General features: G+C 44.5%; 1 protein-coding gene across 6 annotated transcripts in view; it reads right to left on the bottom strand.

Moving 5' to 3' along the window:
• Window positions 1–18,700, bottom strand: part of JCAD (junctional cadherin 5 associated) — a 210,018-nt gene that overhangs the window by 184,140 nt on the left and 7,178 nt on the right. For 4 of the 6 annotated variants that reach the window (XR_011020755.1, XM_068235711.1, XM_068235710.1 and 1 more), the window contains exon 2: window positions 13,475–13,567. The exons of the other annotated variants lie outside the window; for them this stretch is intronic. The gene's annotated coding sequence lies outside the window, so the exon portion shown is untranslated. The remainder of the gene's footprint in view (window positions 1–13,474; window positions 13,568–18,700) is intronic. 6 annotated transcript variants of the gene reach the window in all.

Genomic DNA, 18,700 nt, shown 5'->3' on the forward strand with positions numbered 1-18,700 from the left:
AGCACTGGCAGTAACATGGGGCAGTTGGACATGAACTGAAGCAGCGCGCTGGGCCGTCAGATGTATACTGGCAGTAAACATTTGGACCAGGGCACTATCTGCATGGAATTTGTATGTTCTCAACACAAGCTTCAAACCCCCGGCGTCTTTTTGCCACTTTCAACTCCCTGCTTAAACCCCCCCCCCCCCCCCACACACACCCTCCATCTCCTCCCTCTCTGCCACAGATTTAGCCACCCACTTCACCAACAAAATTGTCTCCATCCGCCAGGAAATATCCAATCTCCAATCTTCACCTCCCACCCCCTCCCAACCAGCTCCTCCTCCACCCTATCCTCCCCTCACATCCTTCACTCCTACTACCACCGAGGAAGTCAACCACCTACTGCAGACTTCCCATACCACTACTGTCCCCCTTGACCCCATCCCTTCTGATTTACTCAGCCTCACTTCACGGAATTGGCCCCAGTCCTCACTACCCTGTTAAACCTCTCCCTATCCACAGGCACCTTCCCCTCAGACTTCAAGCAGGCCACTGTACTACCCCTGCTCAAGAAACCCTCCCTCGACCCCTCACTACCCTCCAACTACCGTCCTTTCTCCCTCCTCCCCTTTGCCTCAAAACTCCTTGAGCGTCTGGTTCACAAACGCCTGACCCAGTACCTCAATGCCAACTCACTGTTAGACCCACTGCAATCTGGATTTCGGCCTGCCCACTCAACCGAAACTGCTCTCACCAAAGTGGTCAACGACCTTGCCTTAGCTAAAGCTGAAGGTAAATACTCCATTCTCCTCCTCCTTGACCTTTCAGCAGCTTTTGACACAGTAGATCATCCCCTACTCCTCCAGTCCTTGGGCATTCACGATCTCGCCCTGTCCTGGCTTTCATCCTACCTCTCCAACCGCTCCTTCACGACCACCTTCAATGAGTCCTCGTCCACCCCCAACCACCTCTCAGTGGGAGTCCCCCAAGGTTCGGTCCTTAGCCCCCTACTGTTCACCTTATACACATCCTTCATTGGCAAGGTTATCTCCTCCATGGGTTTTAACTATCATCTGTATGCAGATGACACCCAGATCTACCTCCACACCCCTGACATATCCACCACTACCATGGACAAGGTCTCCTCCTGCCTATCAGCCATCTCCTCCTGGATGTCCGCTAGGTTCCTGAAACTAAATCTAGACAAAACGGAATTTATGATCTTTCCACCACGGCCATCCACGAACCTCCCAGATGTGCATGTCACTGTTAACCACACTACCATTCGCCCTACGTCTCAAGCCCGTTGTCTGGGTGTCACCCTGGACTCCGCACTCTCCTTCACTTCCCACATCCAAAACCTCACAAAGTACTGCAACTTCCACCTTCGTAACATCTGTAAGATTTGCCCTTTCCTGACCTCTGCCACCCCCAAACTCCTCATCCATGCCCTCATAATTTCCCGCCTTGACTACTGCAATGCCCTGCTGTCTGGTCGTCCTATGACCCGAACAGCCCCACTGCAGTCCATCATGAATGCGGCAGCCAGAATTATCCACTGCTCCCATCGCTCCACCACGGCAGATCCCCTCCTAGAGTCCCTCCACTGGCTTCCTATCTAGTCCAGAATCAGATTCAAGATACTGTGTCTGACCTACAAATCTGTCCACAAAACGTGTATAACCTACATTTCCGATCTTACTCAGAGGTACACACCTAGCCGCTCACTCTGCTCTTCCAATGAACTTCGCCTAACCGCCCCCCCCCCCCCCCCCGCATCACCCAGTCCCATGCACGCCTCCAGGACTTCTCAAGAGCTGCTCCAACACTATGGAACTCCCTACCTCCACCCATTAGGGCACCCCCCTCCTTCAACATCTTCAAGAAAGCCCTCAAAACTCATCTTTTCACTCTGGCCTACTACCCCTCACAAGTGCTCTAAACCTACAGCTGAACTCTGGTCCCCTACCATTCGTGTCCTTACCTCTCCATCTAGATTGTAAGCCTTTGGGCCGGGTCCTCCTCCTTTTGTGTCCTACCTGATCATGCACCTCCATGACTGTGAACCTATGCTATGCATCTGAGTGAACCTAACTTGCCTAATCTCCATGCTCCATCCAGTGACTGACTAAGCATTACCTTGTACTCATACTGTGCTGTGTGATCTGGTTTTCTTGTATTCCTGTATTGTAATTTTGCTGTATCTCACCCCTAAATATTGTCTGTAACCTAAATTAATGTTCAGCGCTGCGTAATATGTTGGTGCTTTATAAATATAATAAATAAATAAATAATAAATAAATAGAAGGAATCTGTGGCAGCCAGTTTTCCAGATTTTTGTTGCCTAAAATGATTGTCTCAAGCGAAATTCTAATGTGAGTACAGGCGTTCCCTTTCATAGTAAAAGCTATTTCCTTAATGATCTCTTGAAATTATCACTAACGATTGTTTTGGGTGCATATAACTTCAGACCAACAGAATTGCAAAGAAATTAAAATGCTTATTGTTTGCAGTCATGAACTAGCATCTACAGGATGAATTTTGTTACCAGGCGGCCCCCTGTAGCGGGTTCATGAAACAAGGGTGTTGCTTTTCATCTCCCGCTATTAGTGACACGTGGGAAAAAGCAAGTTCAAGAGTGCATCGGTGTTGTTCTTCTCCATACTATGTAAACCAGCCACGGATATCACAAAGACAGGGCTTATCCACAGCAGCATTTTAAGTGCAGCTTCAATCAACATGGCCTATAGGAAGGTTAATGCTATGACCTTACTATTTCAGTCATTGCTAAGAGCCCCTGGCCATACGTAAGGACAGGAGCTCAGATTGACAAGTAAACTGTAAGGCACTCCAGCCAAAACTAAACTTCCCTGACACAGACCAGACAAGCTGTCTTCAGCTGTCAGGGTTTGTATTTTTTATATGGGTATCCAACTTGATTTAGACTAGTTAAATTGAACCTGCACTTTGGATATTTTTTTCATTTTGTTTTCAACAAAAAGGTATTTGTTGAAAGATTCAAAGCATACAAGGCACAACAGTTCCACACTTGCCCAAAGAATAAGATACATACAAAAGTACAGCAATAGATATCAGTTATTATACAGCAAAGACATATTATATATCTGCAGGTCAGGCATCAGAATAAATAATGCAAAGTGGTATAAAGTACTATGGTTACAGAGGCAAACACACACAAACCAAGAGGGTTTTGTACCGTGAAATATAAAACTAACACTAAGTCCAAAAGGACAGGCCCTATAGGTAGTAAGAAGCACAAGTGAGTAACTTGTATGTAAAAGAGCTACTTGCTCAAAAGGAGGAAACATACATATCAGATTATTCAGCGCTGCGTAATATGTTGGCGCTTTATACAGTAAATACAATAAATAAATAAATAAATTCCTCAGTAAGTATAAACAATTATATTATAATAGAGGTAGAGACCAATATATGATGTGGAGGTCTTTGCTGATCCCCCACAAAAACATTTGTGGTGTAGCTATTCCACATATACCGGTAGGTCACATATAAACTTACTAAACTATGCATTATATACAGTACAAAAGGTAGGCTCAGGTGTAGGCTTGATAACCTGATTACAGAGCCCCTTAATAGTGTGGTATATGCTGCAAAGTAAACATTCTGGAGAAATTACAAAGCGGATAGTGGAGTGCTATTTACAAAGTGCTGCAATATGGAACTCTAACATGTTTCACCCTACAGCTTTCTCAAAGAGTGCTATACATATATACAGTAGTTATTTACAAAGTGCACGCCCCCCACCAACAGTAATTCCCCCAGCAAAAGGCCAAGTCACAGCTCTGACTTGGGCTTTTGCTGGGGGAATTACTGTTGGTGGGGGGTCAGCAAAGATCTCCACATCATATATTGGTCTCTACCTCTATTATAATATAATTGTTTAAACTTACTGAGGAATAATCTGATATGTATGTTTCCTCCTTTTGAGCAAGTAGCTCTTTTACATACAAGTTACTCACTTGTGCTTCTTAGTACCTATAGGGCCTGTCCTTTTGAACTTAGTGTTGGATACAGAGGCGCCAGAAGGATGAAATGAGAGTGAGTCTTGATGGGCCAGATGGATGGGTCTGTGGCTGGATTGGTAAAGGGCAGAGACCTCCAGTCCGACTCAGACGCCAGCAAGGTGGAGGTGGAGTACTGGTTTGGGCTGGTATCATCAAAGATTGTGGGGCCTTTTTTGGGTTGAGGATGGAGTCAAGCTCAACTCCCAGTCCTACTGCCAGTTTCTGGAAGACACCTTCTTCAAGCAGTGGTACAGGAAGAAGTCTGCTTCCTTCAAGAAAAACATGATTTTCATGCAGGACAATGCTCCATCACACGCATGCAAGTACTCCACAGCGTGGCTGGCAAGAAAGGGTATAAAAGAAGAAAAACTAATTACATGGCCTCCTTGTTCACCTGATCTGAACCCCATTGAGAACCTGTGGTCCATCATAAAATGTGAGATTTACAAGGAGGGAAAACAATACACCTCTCTGAACAGTGTCTGGGAGGCTGTGGTTGCTGCTGCACGCAATGTTGATGGTGAACAGATCAAAACACTGACAGAATCCATGGATGGCAGGCTTTTGAGTGTCCTTGCAAAGGAAGGTGGCTATATTGGTCACTGATTTGTTTTTATTTTGTATTTTAATGTCAGAAATGTATATTTGTGAATGTTGAGATGTTATATTGGTTTCACTGGTAAAAATAAATACGGTAATTGAAATGGGTATATATTTGTTTTTTGTTAAATTGCCTAATAATTATGCACAGTAATAGTCACCTGCTCACACAGATATCCCCCTAAAATAGCTAAAACTAAAAACAAACTAAAAACTACTTTCAAAAATATTCAGCTTTGATATTAATGAGTTTTTTGGGTTCATTGAGAAAATGGTTGTTGTTCAATAATAAAATTATTCCTCAAAAATACCACTTGCCTAATAATTCTGCACTCCCTGTATTTATTTAAGTATTTATATAGCGCTGACATTTTACACAGCGCTGTACAGAGTATATTGTCTTGTCTGTTGAACAGAGGCGCATGGCATAGTACCAGACCTGTTTTTGTATATGCTCCATCTTATTGCCTGAGGAAGCGGGTCACTCCCGCGAAACGCGTTATATTTTACTGGAGTATGCAAATACATTGTTTGATCGGCATTTTCTTGTGTCTGCCCGGAAGAGGTAAGTCCACCACTACCTCCTCATTTTTAAACGTTTTAGATCTTTTTATCCTTCTGGCGACTCTGTATCCATACTACGTTATACATATTCACCCTTGGTGGAGGGGTGTTGCTTTTTTTCCCCTTGATCTACAGAGAGCGACTTCTTAGTCCTGAGTGAAACAGTAGGGTTAGGAGCGGCACACCTTTCCGTACATAACAGGGTGCTGAGCCTTGGATGCAAAGCAAACATCCAATAAATAAAGAAAAGTCCAAGAGTAGGCTCGCACACCAGCTTCTCAATAGAGCAAAAGTGTTGTTTAATAGTCCATCATATGTCAAACACTAAGCATAGTCCTGAGTCGGGACAGTTATACTCTCCCCACCTGCCTTTACAGTGGTTGCCTATGCGGTAACCCTGCCTTGTGAGTATACTGCAGATACTCTTTCAACACACCTTCATTTACTAATGAATACTACACTAGTCCCTCTTTTTGTTTCTTTTGAAAGTGGTATATAGAGCTCACAATAGAACCCCACAGAAAGGCAAAATCTATAAAGATCCAGATCAGTTAGGTGAGAACTTATCAACCCATGGGGATCAAACTGCATCAAATGTATCCTCCTGATCAGTCAGGGAAGAAGTTATTTTCTGCATCCAGTAATACTCTGTCATCTTGTGTCGCAAACTGATAAAAGGTATAGTGGGTGACTTCCACTCACTAGCGAAAATGGCCTTGGAGGCATTACAGAAGTGTGACAAAAGTTTGTTACTATTCATGGTGAGAGAAAGGACTTCACCACCCATGGATCAGGTGAAACATCATGTGCAGGTACTACAGACGCTACCCGTAAAACCTTCTTCCCAGAAAACCTGTACTCCAGGGCATTCCCACCAACAGTGAGTTTGATCAGCTGGAAACCCCCTAATACATAGATCAATAGGCTACAAGCCCCTCTTGTGAAGTAAGGACGGGGTCCTATACCAGTCATATAATATCTTATATCCCCTCTCCCTTGTTAAACTATTTCTGGAGGACTTGGCTAAGTCCAGGAATAACGACCCCCACTCTTCAGATGTCCAGGTCTTTTGGAGCCTGTCTTGCCATTTAGTCATAGCAGGGGTAAAGTCCTCTAATCTGTTATACCAAATTGCGCTATAAAAAGGGAGATAAGGCCTGGGGTGTGTTTATAAACGAGAAATTCCTTTTCAATGGAAGGTGGAAACATCTCCAGTCCCTCCCTCACACAGCCCTGAACAAAATGTCTGACTTGCATATATCTGAAATAGTCTTGTGAGAATAGATCATACCTGGCCCTAATATGGGGGGGGATATTTTTTTCCTTAAAGTGAACCTTAACCCTGAGGGGAAAAAAAGTTTCACTTACCTCGGGCTTCCCCATGCGCCTTGCAGCCATCCTGTGCAGCTTAGTTTCATTTTCAGCCAACTGGCAGTCGGCTCCCGGCAACACGTCCTCTTCTTTGCCTTCCCTGCCGTCAAGTGAGTCATGCGCATGCACAGTACGCTTGCACCTGTGCATGATGCGCTTGACGGCGGGGAAGGCGAAGAAGAGGATGCGTTGCCGAGGGCTAACTGTCAGTCAGCCGAAAACAAAACTAAGCCATGGTAGGGGACTGGAGGACACTCAAGGAGCTGTAAGGTTAAGGTTCACTTTAAAGTGGACCTGAACTAAGAACTTGCTCTCTGCTCTAAAAGATAAACAACATCATAATAACCTTTAAAGAAAAACATGTCTTTGTTACAGCTTACAGAACTCCTGCAATAAATCTGCAGTGTGTCTAATTCCTGGTTTCCTGGAAGCAGAGAAAGGGCTACACCTCTAATGTCTATATATTAGCTGCATCTGATAAGACTGCTGAATTTCTGTGCTGACACAGCTGAGAGCTCATATTACACTTGTGATTACTTACAGATGAGGGGGAATTAGACAGGCTCTTGTCTGTAAACACACACAGGGTCCATTTCTTTGCGTTTTTCTTGTAGCCTGTGCAAGAGTTCAGGTCCACTATAACGTAAATCTGGGAGATAATTAAAGGGTAATGAAAGTGAGAAGAATATGGAGGCTTCCATATTTGTTTCCTTTTAAATATCAAATAACAGTTGCCTGGCAGTCCTGCTAACTGCAGTAGTGTGTGAAAAACACCAGTAAAAAGCATGCAGTTAATATTGTCATATCTGAGAATAATGTCAGAAACATCTGCTGCATGCTTGTTCAGGGTCTATGGATAGAAGTATTAGAGGCAGAGAATCAGCAGGACAGCCAGACAACTGGTATTGCTTAAAGTCAATGGGAATCAGCAGCTCCCAGGTTTGAATCCCCCGCCGCCGGGGACTTCGGAAGTCTTTGGGAGCAGAGTGCTCCCCGAAGATGGGACAATCCATACTGTGCAGCGCGAGTGCCCCCTCTCTCTCTCTTGCACTCGTGTGTGCGCAGTATAGAGCCGCCTGTGTGCGGGAGAACTGGGCTCCCAAAGACTTCAGAAGTCCCAAGCGGCAGGGCTGCCGCTGCAACGAGGGGACCGAGAGAGAAGAGGGAAGGCTCTATAGGACCCAGAGTCTTCCATCTCCTTAGGTAAGTATCTGGCTTTTTTTGTTTTAGACTCCCATTGACTTTAAAAGGACTTTAAAAGGAAATAAATATGGCAGCCTCCATTTCCCTCTCGCTTCAGTTGTTCTTTAATGGGGAACTTCAGCCTAAACAGACATACTGTCATTAAGTTACATTAGTTATGTTAATTAAAATAGATAGGTAATATAATATCTTACCCTCCCAGTTTTAAGAGAACAGGCAAATGTTTGTGATTTCATGGGGGCAGCCATCTTTTTGGTTGAAAGGAGGTGACAGGGAGCATGAGACACAGTTCCAACTGTCCTGTGTCCTGATCACCCCTCCTAGCTGAGCGCGCTAGGCAACGAGAACAACAACATCAGAAATCCCATCATGCTTTGCACAGCATCACAGGTAAAATGCCCAAGCAGTTTTCTTCTGTGCAGCTAAAAATGAGGCTTGGGTAAGAAGAACAAAGTTCTGATGCTGTGAAACTGTTAAAGAAACACCAAGCCTTTTCAGTGTTACTGAGTAGATTTTAAGCCAGGAAGTTTGTTTATTTATTGTATTTATAAAGCGCCAAAATATTACGCAGCGCATAATATATTACTTTAAGTCAAAAATGTAGATACAGAGAACTGAAGCAGAGGCTTCCCCCGTTCAAGTACTGGGACCCCAGTGGGATCCCCAATTCCAAGGAGCTGGCCCGCATTGCACGAAGCCGCTGCTCGGGCTCAGCGGAAATAGCCAAGCCCATTCGTCTCTATGCTAGTGCGCAGACACAAGCCTGCACAGTGCGGGGTTCCCAGTGCTCAAAAAGAGGGATGTCTGCACAGTGCAGGCAAGCTCCAGCGACAAGTCCTTGTCTTCAGGCTTGCGGGGTCTCAGCGCTGTAACAGTAAGGAGGAGCACAACGGGAGAAGCCTCAGGAGGATCCAGAGGCCTCCCTCTCCCCAAGGCAGTCCCCTTCAGGTTTACTTTCAGGCCCCTTTTACACTAGGAGTCAAAACATGTGTTACATTATCCTATTTTACCGCAAGTGGACGTAAAATCAATGAAAGTCTATGGAGTCTATTGCGGTCTGCCAGAAGCATCCGATCAGATGCAAGGGCTGCAGTGCTTTACCGCAAGTACCGCACTTAAAGGGAATATCCAGGCATCTAAAAAAAAATGACACTTACTTACCCGGGGCTCCCTCCAGCCACTTGCAGCCGACATGTCCCTCGCAGCAGCTTCGCTCCAAGCCGCCGGCCCGGGGTCCCCGCCGGTGCAGAGGCTGACCTCGCCAGGTCGTCCTGTACTGCGCCTGCGCGAGCGCCGCTGTCAATCACTGCCACGTGGTGTGGAGTGTACTGCGTCATGTGACTGGTCATTTCTTGGTCACATGGCAAACAAGCAACATCAGCAGGGAATCAAATACTTCTTTTCCTCACTGTAGTATTTTGTCTTTCAGTACTTGTTACTGTTGTGGAATGTCACAGGTCTCAATAGACAGATTGCCTTTGAGATAGTAGGTAAAGAACTAGGAGGTCTGTGACATCTATAGCAAAGGTTCCACAAAACAGTTTTCAATCAATGGCTACAGTGGCAGCCTTCTACTAATGCCATCATAATACAATAACTGCGGAAACATTCCAAATTATGGACTATAAACTGAAATCCTCTCTGTAAGCATCTTATAGCGTATTCTGCCAGCCTCTTTCCTGGCACTTATGTATTACATGAGCCTGATTACACCGGCAATGTAGGCTACTAGGCTTTCTCCCAACTTGTGCTGGGAGTCGCTGCTTCTTTGATCATGGAAATAAAACTTGCTCTCCAAGATAATTATGGAATGCAGCCAATTCTTCTAACGAGAATCTTCCAGCCAGTAATGATAGTGGAACTTTTACCGGCCAGGCCATCACAGCAATCCATGTTGTAAAGCATGTGCTACCAGTAACTACTTTACTGGGATTGCTATCTCTGTGGCCACTTAGTTTGCAACCTTAAAGAGAACCTGTAACAAAAAAAAGTTCCCCTGGGGTGTACTCACCTCGGTAGGGGGAAGCCTCAGGGTCCCAATGAGGCTTCTCCCTCTGCTGTAGCTGCAGGCAATCCAGCGCTGGCTCCCCCGAAGTCTCCTGCAAATCAAGCTCGACAAGCCTGACAAGGCTTGCTATATTTACCTTCCCTGGCTCCAGCGGGGGCGCTGTTGCGGCTCTCAGCATGGAAATAGGCGGAAATAGCCGATCTCCGTCGGGTCCGCTCTACTACGCAGGCGCAGGAGACTTGCGCCTGCGCAGTAGAGTGGCCCAACAGCGATCGGCTATTTCTTATATTCCATACTGGGCTGTCAATAGCCAATGTGGAAATTAATCCTGTTGCCTGGTCAGACCATCACACCATCCACTTCTCCCTCTCAATACCAGCTGTCAAACACCAGGTCAAAAATCAAATAAAATACCGCCGCTTAAAAGGGCTAACACCGCAACATATCCGAGATAACCTTAGCTTTGATGAATTGACTGACTCCAGCTTGGACCCTGATACTCTGGTGTTTAAATACAACAAATGTGTGTCCTCCACCTTTGAGACCATTGCTCCTCTGTGCACCAAATATCTTACTCCACACCATCATGCACAGTGGTTTGATAACGCCATAAAAAAGCTGAAAAGACAAGGCCGAAAACTTGAGAGACTGTGGCGCAAATCTCAGTCCCCAGAAGACAAACATGCCTTAATCCTCCACTTGAAGAACTACCAAAAGGTAATCACGGGAAAAAAATCATCCTTTCTATCACAAGAGATTGCAAATGCAGTTAACAAACCAGCCCAACTGTTCTGCACAGTGGAAAAACTCTGCAACCCGGCATGTCAAAAACTTAATATCGAGTCTTCAAAGGCCCGCTGTGACCAATTTGCCCATTTCTTCACAGACAAAGTCTCCGCTATAAGGTCCACCATCCAACTTACAGCATCTGAGCCTAATATAGCGCCGAAGACCATTAGCAGAGACAACGTAACACCTTGGTCAAACTTCAAAGAAATTGATGAAGAAGTCACATCAAGCATCCTCCTTCACCTCCGCCTAACTACCTGTGACCTGGATCCTGGCCCAACACAGTTCATGTTGAACTGCCCCGACCTGTTCGTACCGGTATTCCTCAAAATTGTTAACTGTTCCTTACAATCAGGGATATTTCCTGCTTTACTGAAGGAAGCAATCATCAGGCCTCTCCTCAAAAAAGCCTCCCTGGACCCAGATGCAATGACCAGCTACAGACCTGTCTCTAACCTCCCCTTTCTGGGCAAGCTAATTGAAAAAGCTGTTTACCTCCAGCTAGAAGCCAAAATCCTACAAAACAACAGTTATGACCCATTCCAGTCTGACTTCAGGAAACACCACAGCACTGAAACTGCCCTCATCCAAATATGCAACCACCTGCTCATGGCACGAGACAGAGGAGAGTGCTCGATCCTCATACTGCTAGACCTTTCTGCAGCCTTTGATACAGTTAACCATGACATCTTGATAAACAGGCTACAGGAATACTGCAGCATTGATGGCATAGTTCTTCAGTGGTTCCAATCCTTCTTGAGTGGCAGAACCCACAAAGTGTCTATGGGGCCCTTCCTGTCCACCCCTGTATCACTTAAGTATGGGGTGTCCCAGGGCTCAATACTCTCTCCCCTTCTTTTCACAATTTACATGTTACCGCTTGGAAAACTAATCCAAAAACATGGCCTGACATACCACTGCTATGCAGACGACACCCAACTATATCTTTTCTTCAAGCCTGGTGTGACAGACCCAACTCTAACTATAAACGCCTGCTTACGTGAACTACAGCAATGGATGAATGACAACTGGCTGAAACTAAATGCAGACAAAACTGAAGTCCTTCTGATTGGAGGGCAGAGCATGATAACAAAACAACTTAACTTGCAGTCTTCACCACTGGGAATAGGAGGCACGGATCTACGCAGCTCTGACCATGTGCGAAGCCTAGGAGTTCTAATTGATGGAGAGTTAAACTTCAGAACTCAAATCTCCACTGTGGTGAAATTATCCTTTTTTCACCTGAAGAACATTGCAAAAATCAAGCACCTCATCCCCCCAGAAGATCTGCCAACCTTAGTTCATGCCTTCATCACATCCCAACTGGACTACTGTAATGCTCTCTACACTGGCCTTCCAAAAAAGGTCTTGCACCGCTTACAGCTGATACAGAATACTGCTGCCAGACTGCTAACCAACCAACCCCGTCACTGCCACATAACGCCAGTCCTGCACTCCCTTCACTGGCTACCTATAGAATGGAGGGTCCTATTCAAGATCGGCCTACTGACATTTAAATCCCTGAATAATCTGGGCCCTGGATACATGAAAGATATGTTGCAGCTACGTAGCAATCCCCGCATTCTCAGATCCACAGGTTCTAATAATCTAGTCATACCCAGAGTCCACTTGGAATCTTTTGGTCCCAGAGCCTTCTGTCATGCTGCCCCTACTTTTTGGAACTCCTTACCTCAACAGATCAGGACAGCTCCATCCCTGGACGTGTTTAAATCCAGACTGAAAACCCACCTGTTCAGTTTGGCATTTGCAGAAATATAACTTTTGTTGTGTGAATACTTCATCCTACTACCAATTACTGAATCTGAGAGAGCCTAAGCGCTTTGAGTCCTATGGGAGAAAAGTGCTATAGAAATGTTATTGTATTGTATTTCTGCCTATCTCCGAGCAGAGAGATGATACTGCGCCTGCGCTGGAGCCGGGAAGGTAAATATTTACATCTCCGCCGGTCCAGGAGCTTTTCTGCCACCGCCGTGGGACACAGGAGGACGGGAGAAGCCTCGATAGGATCCGGAGGCTTCCCCCACCCGAGGCAAGTACCCCCCCAGGGGAGGTTTTTCTGGCTACAGGTTTTCTTTAATGACTGAAGCTGAATCTCCTACTTCCCACTATACCACATTCTGCTCAACATGTCGCTTAAAAGTGTACTCTGGCCGAGTCGAGCTTTGTCGAGCACAGAATGCTCCCGGCCGCCGGAGCACGATAGGAGCACTAGTGGCTATGTCACACATGTGATATGAAGCGTGACTCGGCCAGAGTACCAGCCGGGGAGACAACAAGAGACCGAGCGGCCTCAAGGAGGCTGGATGAAGCCCAAGGAAAGTATAACACCTCAGACTTTTTTCGGCTCAGGTTCTCTTTAGAGGACCACTATCTCAAAAATTGTAAAATTTAAAATGCATATTTATAAAAAGGTCCTTTATTCCAGAGTAAATCGGAATTTCTTGCTTGAGCTTGTCGAGTTTGATTTGCAGGAGACTTCGGGGGAGCTATTTTTTTCCTATATTGCAGTCACTTACAATAGGTTGAACAAATCTGAAAAAAAAAAACCTGTCCGGTTTGGACTAGTCCATTTCCTCATGGGAGATTCATGGGTTTTGTTTTTTTATTTTCAAAAGTACTTACCGAATGTCGGTTGCTCAGGCCAAATGCTAAAATAGCAAACAAGCGGGTAGAGAGGCGGGTGGCATCTTTGTATAGATCCTTTCAAGGGATTGCTTTTGTAAAGAATAAAGGAAACAATGGGAATCTCCCATGAGAGATGGCACCCAGCAGATCTCTCCCAGATCAGATTCAATCAGAGAGATCTGTCTCATGATCGATCTTCCCATATGTATGGGCTCCTGTAACATGACACTGGTAATTAAGTTTTCAGATACAAATCTTACTTACCTGTAGCAATTTCAGGTCTCTTGCTTAATTAGCCCCTGCCCACTGCCAATCCCACAGTACCACTGGATCCAAACAGGAATTCTTCCACCAGATCTGTTAAATATAAAACTGGGAGTCTAAAGGTGGCCACACACCATACAATTTTTTTTAAATATCTGTTCAATTTAAGAATTGCAATCAATTTTTCTGACTAATTGTAACATTTCAAAAATATGACCAATGTACCACACACCTATGCTCAATTCTTTCCTCAATTATGATAAAAATGATTGGAAACTCAGAGAAAATTGCTAGGGTGTGTATATTAATAAATTAACAACCCAACACACACCATACAATCTCTAGTAGAAATTGAAGAGAAATATCTGGCACTCCGGATCGATTTAAATCGAAAAAAACGGGAAATCCGATCAGATTTTTCAGTCGAATGAAAAAAAAGCTTTCGATTTTTTCGAGAGATACGATCGTTTTTATCGAATTACTGTAAAATCGGATCATTTTATTGTATCGTGTGTGGCCACCTTAAAGGTGGCCACACACCATACAATTTTTTAAATATCTATTCAATTTAAGAATTGCAATACATTTTTCTGACTGATTGTAACATTTCAAAAATATGACCAATGTACCACACACCTGTGTTATTTTATATTTTTTCCTCAATTATGATAAAAATTAATGGAAACTCAGAGAAAATTGCTAAGTGTGTATATTAATAAATTAACAATCCAACACACACCATACAATCTTTAGTAGGGATTGAAGTGAAATATCTGGCATTCCGGATCGATTTAAATCGAAAAAAACGGGAAATCCGATCGGATTTTTCAGTCGAATGAAAAAAAAAAGCTTTCGATTTTTTCGAGAGATACGATCGTTTTTATCGAATTACTGTACAATCAGATCATTTTATTGTATCGTGTGTGGCCACCTTTAGTTTACAAAAGAGAACACTCTAATATAATTTGTTCAGTGTTCAGTGTCACTTGAAGCATATTTTTAATGTTATGGAGTTACAGCCCTAAATAACCAGATATTTCCTGGTGTTCTTCTTCCATCTGAATTCACATATCTTAGTAAGAGAAGTCCAGCCAGTCACTCAAAGAGGCCCTTCTGAGTAAATACGAAAATCCAGCAGCCTGCAAGTAAAAGAAAGTTATATGTACCCGAGAAGCCTTGTCCCGCTATGCCGTCCTGAAGTCCCTGCATCACCCAACTTGTCGGGTGATGCAGGGACTTGTTGGGTGATGCAGGGACTTCGGGAGGGCATCGCAGGACAAGGCTTCTCAGGTAAATATAACTTTCTTTTACTTGCAGGCTGCCGGATTTTCGTATTTACTCTTGAAATCCTCTTCTAATCTCCCTGGTGGTATGATTACGTCTGGATTTTAGGGTCTAAAAGCGCTGCAATTTTCCCTCCGTCCACCGGTGGCGCTCTACCCTTATAATGAGATCACCACCTGTCGTCATGGCCACAGTTGGTGATCTCACCTGAGGGATCGAGAGCGTCTGAGGACTGGAAGAAGAATGGCTGCCATCGTCTGGATCCTGGGGCAGGTGAGTTACAAATGCCCACTGCTAGCAGGCTCCGCACATACCTCCTGGCAGCTATCCTGAGTCAGCCTTACGGTAGGAACACGCTAGACAGAATCGTATGTGTTCCCCATAGCACATAGTGGAAAACACATATGCGATTCTGCCTAGTGTGTTCCTACCCTAAATTATAGCTATAGCGGCACAGGGGGTATTTCTTGTAAAATAACAGTTATTAGGGTGCCAGCAACAGCCCAACATGTTTAAAGGGACAAACTAGTTTATCAGTAGGGTTATGTATGTGTTGTATGATCCTACATTGCCTAGAGCAAGGAGACCCATTTCTCTGCTTCTCCCTGCTCCCAAAGCACCACCGTTGGAACAATATGTTCGGTCAAGAACAGGAGGGATCCTGAAGAAAGCAAGCAGCAGGAACAGTTTTAGGAGTAAGTTCTTTAACCCACCATGGGGTTAATTCAAAGTGTATTTTTTGCTTCAGTTATTCTGTAAAGGAGTATTAAGAGGAAATTAAAAATAAAAAATCCACTTAGCTTCTTCCAGCACCTGGCATCTGTCCTGTGCCCTCGCCACAGCTCCCAGTCCCCTCCAGTGGAGAAGCTGACGTCGCCAGGTCGGCTTCCGCGGTTCACTGGTCACGCTGACGTCATCTGGACTGTACAGCGCAGGCGTAGTAGTTCTGCGCCTGCACGGTACAGTCCAGATGACGTCAGCGCGACTCTGAGAGGCTCTCGCGCAGGCGCAGTAGGATTCCTGCACTGGAGGGGACCCAGGATCACCAGCGTGGAGCGGAGCTGCAGCTTCGGCACAGAACGGCTTGTAGGAAGCCCCAGGTAAGTAGATTTTTTTATTTCCAAAGTCCTCGGATGTGTCCTTTAAAGAGAATCAGGAACTACAATCTCACATAACATACACCTAACTAAAACCTGTCTCCCAACTCCTTATTTTAACTATATGGTTATCCTACCTGCCTTTAACCCAAAGTCATAAATCTTTGTTGAAAATCACAGCTGGGAAACCCATTCCAAACTGACACCACTTCAATCTTGTTGTAGTCACACCTCCTGCTACTGGAACAAAGGGGAGGGGGTGGTTAGTGGCCACACCCTCACCTCAATAAACAGCAAAGGAAGTGGGTGATGGATGCGTATGCAGTGTCCCATAGCAGAAGTGACAACAGAAAGAGTTACTCCTGTAACTTAATTTTAGAAGCTGATGGCAACCTGGAAAAAAGCCACTGCCATAAAGTGAATCTGAACTGAGTAAAATAAGCACATGATGTACCTGCAAATGAATATTACATACTTACCTCGCAGTGTGTTCCTCTCAAAAGCTCACCATTTTCTTCTAACGATTCCTTACAGTTCTGACAAGATTTTGTCAGAACTGAAATATATCAGTTGCTGTCAATTCTATATCAGTTATAACTGAAAGGACAACTTATGAGCAAGGTAATGTCCATGTTTCTCTATGGCTCACATGGATGATATTACAGTTTAAGGCCTCGTTCACCCCTAGGGCGTTTTAGCCCTTTTTTCAAGCGCTGGCGATTTTGAAAATCGCCCTAAAAAGCTTCTGCAATGATTCCCCACGAGAGTGTTCACATCTGAGTGGTTCGTTTTCGATCCGCTCAGCCAAGCGCTGCCTGTACCATTTTCTGAGCATTTTTGGCCAATGGAAGGTATAGGGAAATCGCAAAGCGCTTGAAAAAGCACCTTGTATAGTGATTTCCCCAGCGCTTTTAAGAATAAATACTTTGTATTTATTATTTTCCAGGTCAAAGAGTTCACTTCCTGACTTGCATCAGAAAGTGAAAAAACAAATCGCTCTGCTTTATACAAAATCACAGCACGCAGCTTAGGGCCCTTTTCCACTAGCAATCACAATCACAAATCACAAACGCCAGCGATTGCGATTTTTCATTAATTCTGTTATGTGATTGTGATTTTTCATTTGCATTGCATTATCACTGTAAAAATCGCTCCAGAAAGCAATTCGATTTGCGATTTCCAAATCAAATCACTATAGTGGAAAATAATTCTCGTGATTTCTATGATAAAGTAGCAACCCTAGCGATTTAAAAATCACTAGAGATTTGCGATTTTGCGATTCAGCTGTGTAGTGGAAAAAATGCCATGAGGAGAAAAAAAAAGCGCAAAAAAACCCCCCAAAATTGCTGCCATCAGCAATTTCGATTTTAGGTGTGAACAAAGCCTAACAGTGTGCTTACCAGGAAGCTGTTATGGGGTAACGGCCATTTTCAAAATGGAGGACAGAGAATTCCATTAATCACAGTGCACAAACAGGACGCAGGAGAGGAGAAAGAGATTGCTGAGCAGGCTACACTGGAGGTAAGTATGCCGTGTACATGTTTATTCTGACTTTTAATTCTCAGTTCAGGTTTGTTTTAAGTTATCCCTGGAAATTCAGAAGTATTGGGCAAGTTTAAAAGGAAGTCTTTGAGGGTGGCAGGCTCTCTTTGGTACTAGATGCAGGGAATACCAAGAAAAAATAAGTAGATGGGGGTTAGTACTTGCATTAGACCATACATGTCAAACTCCAGCCCGCGGGTCAAATCTGGCCCTCAGAGCCATTATATTTGGCCCACAAGTGGTTTCCCCACTTTGCATTATGTTTGGCCCACTCTAGACCACCAGGGAAGCCTTATTGGAGGTGAAACCCTAGATCACCAGGGAAGCCATATGGGGGAGGGGGAAACTGCTAAACACTAGTAAACTGTATAGAGGAGGATGGGGGCCTCTAGACACTAGGGAACTGTATAGGGGAGGGAGTACAACTAGACACCGGGGAACTGTATAGGGGAGGGAGGACCACTAGACACCGGGGGACTATATAGGGGAGGGAGGACCACTAGACACAAGGGAACTGTATAGGGGTTGGGGGGGTCAATAGAAACCAGGGAACTTTATAAGGGAGGAAGGTGGCCAGTAGACATTGAGTTTGACCTGCGACTAGGTACTAGTGTACAATTTCGGCACACTTAGCATTTGAGTTTGACACCCCTGCATTAGACAGTGTATGTACAACAAAATGGTAGATGCAATAGACTGGCAGCTCCTTGAGTGCCAGGGACTGATATCACTGGGTGAATGACCTTTTTAGAGCACTACTAAAAGTGTCAGCACTCCACTGTATGAATCAATACAATAAAGGGCATCAAATGAAACTGGAGCAGATTGGCGCTGTGCACATCAGATCCCTTATCTCTTCTATGTAATGAACATTTGTCTTTGGCAAAAAAAAAAAAATAGCAACAAGTTCAGTACAACTATTACATGTGATTAGACTTTGCTGCCACGTACAAGCCTCTAGCATGTGAACGAGCTTATGCGGGGGATTAAAAATTCTTGTTAGTGTTCAGCTTTCCTGACAAAAAAAGTGACCTTCACAGTCTAATCCTTTTACAAACAAGGTCATGGAAACTGCGAAGAGCCCCAGCTGAACCATTCCTACTTTTTAACTATTATAACTCTTTGTTCTTAAAAATCACCCACGGAGGAAATCCCAGATGTAAACGGAGGAGGCAGCCAAAGACAACCACCTTTGTTGCTTGTTTTACACCATCCAACCAATCATCATACTTGTGTGGATGGTCACCACCCAATCAACAACTTCTCACTGGGCCACAGGAAATGCAGTCAATAGGAAATAGAT

This window comes from Hyperolius riggenbachi, chromosome 5 (assembly GCF_040937935.1).
Source record: "Hyperolius riggenbachi isolate aHypRig1 chromosome 5, aHypRig1.pri, whole genome shotgun sequence".
Classification (NCBI taxonomy): domain Eukaryota; kingdom Metazoa; phylum Chordata; class Amphibia; order Anura; family Hyperoliidae; genus Hyperolius; species Hyperolius riggenbachi.